The following is a 4,418-nucleotide window of genomic DNA, read 5'->3' on the forward strand; positions in this document are numbered from 1 at the left end:
CCATAGCTCCATAGCTCCATACCTCCAGAGCTCCAGAGCTCCATAGCACCAGAGCTCCATAGCTCCATAGCACCAGAGCTCCATAGCTCCATAGCACCAGAGCTCCATAGCTCCATAGCACCAGAGCTCCATAGCTCCATAGCACCAGAGCTCCATAGCTCCATAGCACCAGAGCTCCATAGCTCCATAGCACCAGAGCTCCATAGCTCCATAGCTCCAGCCTGGGTGGCTGGTGGCTCCATAGCTCCATACTTCCATAGCTCCAGTCAGAGAGTGTGCTAAAATTGCACTAAGTGCGAAAGCCCATTCATTTACAACGGCGTGTCCACAAGGCGGCGACATTTCCCCGTTACCGGTGGCTGCGCGGCGGGTGAGTGACAGAGCTTATCCGAGCGGCTGGAACTCTGCGCCGGCGTGGTCGAGCGTGAGGCCTCGGCCCTTTGGCTGCCTGGTACCTAAAACACTTCCATTGATCCAGCCACGGAGGGTGCTGGCTGGTGGCTCCATAGCTCCATAGCTCCATACCTCCAGAGCTCCAGAGCTCCATAGCACCAGAGCTCCATAGCTCCATAGCACCAGAGCTCCATAGCACCAGAGCTCCATAGCACCAGAGCTCCATAGCTCCATAGCACCAGAGCTCCATAGCTCCATAGCACCAGAGCTCCATAGCTCCATAGCACCAGAGCTCCATAGCTCCATAGCTCCATAGCACCAGAGCTCCATAGCTCCATAGCACCAGAGCTCCATAGCTCCATAGCACCAGAGCTCCATAGCTCCATAGCACCAGAGCTCCATAGCTCCATAGCACCAGAGCTCCATAGCTCCATAGCACCAGAGCTCCATAGCTCCATAGCACCAGAGCTCCATAGCTCCATAGCACCAGAGCTCCATAGCTCCATAGCACCAGAGCTCCATAGCTCCATAGCACCAGAGCTCCATAGCTCCATAGCTCCAGGGCTCCATAGCTCCAGGGCTCCATAGCTCCATAGCTCCAGGGCTCCATAGCTCCAGGGCTCCAGGGCTCCATAGCTCCATACCTCCAGAGCTCCATAGCTCCATACTTCCAGAGCTCCATAGCTCCATAGCTCCATACTTCCATAGCTCCAGCCGCGGAGGGTGCTGGCTGGTGGCTCCATAGCTCCATACTTCCATACTTGCAGCCACGGAGTTGGCTAAAATTGCACTAAGTGCGAAAGCCCATTCATTTACAACGGCGTGTCCGCCAGGCGGCGACATTTCCCCGTTACCGGTGGCTGCGCGGCGGGTGAGTGACAGAGCTTATCCGAGCGGCTGGAACTCTGCGCCGGCGTGGTCGAGCGTGAGGCCCCGGCCCTTTGGCTGCCTGGTACCTAAAACACTTCCATTGATCCAGCCACGGAGGGTGCTGGCTGGTGGCTCCATAGCTCCATAGCTCCATAGCACCAGAGCTCCATAGCTCCATAGCACCAGAGCTCCATAGCTCCATAGCACCAGAGCTCCATAGCTCCATAGCACCAGAGCTCCAGAGCTCCATAGCACCAGAGCTCCAGAGCTCCATAGCACCAGAGCTCCATAGCTCCATAGCACCAGAGCTCCAGAGCTCCATAGCACCAGAGCTCCATAGCTCCATAGCACCAGAGCTCCATAGCTCCATAGCACCAGAGCTCCATAGCTCCATAGCACCAGAGCTCCATAGCTCCATAGCACCAGAGCTCCATAGCTCCATAGCTCCAGGGCTCCATAGCTCCAGGGCTCCATAGCTCCATAGCTCCAGGGCTCCATAGCTCCAGGGCTCCAGGGCTCCATAGCTCCAGGGCTCCAGGGCTCCATAGCTCCATACCTCCAGAGCTCCATAGCTCCATACTTCCAGAGCTCCATAGCTCCATAGCGCCATACTTCCATAGCTCCATAGCTCCATACTTCCATAGCACCAGAGCTCCATAGCTCCAGAGCTCCATAGCTCCAGCCTGGGTGGCTGGTGGCTCCATAGCTCCATACTTCCATAGCTCCAGTCAGAGAGTTGGCGAAAATTGCACTAAGTGCGAAAGCCCATTCATTTACAACGGCGTGTCCACAAGGCGGCGACATTTCCCCGTTACCGGTGGCTGCGCGGCGGGTGAGTGACAGAGCTTATCCGAGCGGCTGGAACTCTGCGCCGGCGTGGTCGAGCGTGAGGCCTCGGCCCTTTGGCTGCCTGGTACCTAAAACACTTCCATTGATCCAGCCACGGAGGGTGCTGGCTGGTGGCTCCATAGCTCCATAGCTCCATAGCTCCATAGCTCCATAGCTCCATACTTCCATAGCTCCATACTTCCATAGCTCCAGACTTCCATAGCTCCATAGCTCCATAGCTCCATAGCTCCATACTTCCAGAGCGCCATAGCTCCATAGCACCAGAGCTCCAGAGCTCCATAGCTCCATAGCTCCATAGCCCCAGAGCTCCATAGCTCCATAGCTCCATAGCTCCAGAGCTCCATACTTCCATAGCTCCAGAGCTCCAGCCTGTCTGGTGGCTCCATAGCTCCATAGCTCCATACTTGCAGCCACGGAGCTGGCGAAAATTGCACTAAGTGCGAAAGCCCATTCATTTACAACGGCGTGTCCACAAGGCGGCGACATTTCCCCGTTACCGGTGGCTGCTTAGCGGGAGAGTGACAGAGCTTATCCGAGCGGCTGGAACTCTGGGCCGGCCTGGTCGAGCGGCTGGCCTCGGTAGTTGAGGTACCAGGGGCGGGCTGGGGAGCTCCAGGCGGGGCTTGTGAGAGAGTGTAGCCGAGCGGCTGGAACTCTGGGCCGGCGTGGTTGAGCAGCATGCCCGCGGAGGTGGCTCTTCCATAGGCACGGAGGGTGCTGGAGCTCCACACTTCCCTAGGCACGGAGGGTGCTGGAGCTCCACACTTCCATAGCTCCAGGCACGGAGGGTGCTGGAGCTCCACACTTCCATAGGCACGGAGGGTGCTGGAGCTCCATACTTCCATAGCTCCAGGCACGGAGGGTGCTGGAGCGCCACACTTCCATAGGCAGGGAGGGTGCTGGAGCTCCACACTTCCATAGGCACGGAGGGTGCTGGAGCTCCACACTTCCATAGGCAGGGAGGGTGCTGGAGCTCCACACTTCCATAGGCAGGGAGGGTGCTGGAGCTCCACACTTCCATAGGCAGGGAGGGTGCTGGAGCTCCACACTTCCATAGGCAGGGAGGGTGCTGGAGCTCCACACTTCCATAGGCAGGGAGGGTGCTGGAGCTCCACACTTCCATAGGCAGGGAGGGTGCTGGAGCTCCACACTTCCATAGGCAGGGAGGGTGCTGGAGCTCCACACTTCCATAGGCAGGGAGGGTGCTGGAGCTCCACACTTCCATAGGCAGGGAGGGTGCTGGAGCTCCACACTTCCATAGGCAGGGAGGGTGCTGGAGCTCCACACTTCCATAGGCAGGGAGGGTGCTGGAGCTCCACACTTCCATAGGCAGGGAGGGTGCTGGAGCTCCACACTTCCATAGGCAGGGAGGGTGCTGGAGCTCCACACTTCCATAGGCAGGGAGGGTGCTGGAGCTCCACACTTCCATAGGCAGGGAGGGTGCTGGAGCTCCACACTTCCATAGGCAGGGAGGGTGCTGGAGCTCCACACTTCCATAGGCAGGGAGGGTGCTGGAGCTCCACACTTCCATAGGCAGGGAGGGTGCTGGAGCTCCACACTTCCATAGGCAGGGAGGGTGCTGGAGCTCCACACTTCCATAGGCAGGGAGGGTGCTGGAGCTCCACACTTCCATAGGCAGGGAGGGTGCTGGAGCTCCACACTTCCATAGGCAGGGAGGGTGCTGGAGCTCCACACTTCCATAGGCAGGGAGGGTGCTGGAGCTCCACACTTCCATAGGCAGGGAGGGTGCTGGAGCTCCACACTTCCATAGGCAGGGAGGGTGCTGGAGCTCCACACTTCCATAGGCAGGGAGGGTGCTGGAGCTCCACACTTCCATAGGCAGGGAGGGTGCTGGAGCTCCACACTTCCATAGGCAGGGAGGGTGCTGGAGCTCCACACTTCCATAGGCAGGGAGGGTGCTGGAGCTCCACACTTCCATAGGCAGGGAGGGTGCTGGAGCTCCACACTTCCATAGGCAGGGAGGGTGCTGGAGCTCCACACTTCCATAGGCAGGGAGGGTGCTGGAGCTCCACACTTCCATAGGCAGGGAGGGTGCTGGAGCTCCACACTTCCATAGGCAGGGAGGGTGCTGGAGCTCCACACTTCCATAGGCAGGGAGGGAGCTGGAGCTCCACACTTCCATAGGCAGGGAGGGTGCTGGAGCTCCACACTTCCATAGGCAGGGAGGGTGCTGGAGCTCCACACTTCCATAGGCAGGGAGGGTGCTGGAGCTCCACACTTCCATAGGCAGGGAGGGTGCTGGAGCTCCACACTTCCATAGGCAGGGAGGGTGCTGGAGCTCCACA

This window comes from Syngnathus leptorhynchus, unplaced genomic scaffold (assembly GCF_054491065.1).
Source record: "Syngnathus leptorhynchus isolate UIUO unplaced genomic scaffold, UIUO_Slep HiC_scaffold_688, whole genome shotgun sequence".
In the NCBI taxonomy this organism is placed as follows: Eukaryota; Metazoa; Chordata; class Actinopteri; order Syngnathiformes; family Syngnathidae; genus Syngnathus; species Syngnathus leptorhynchus.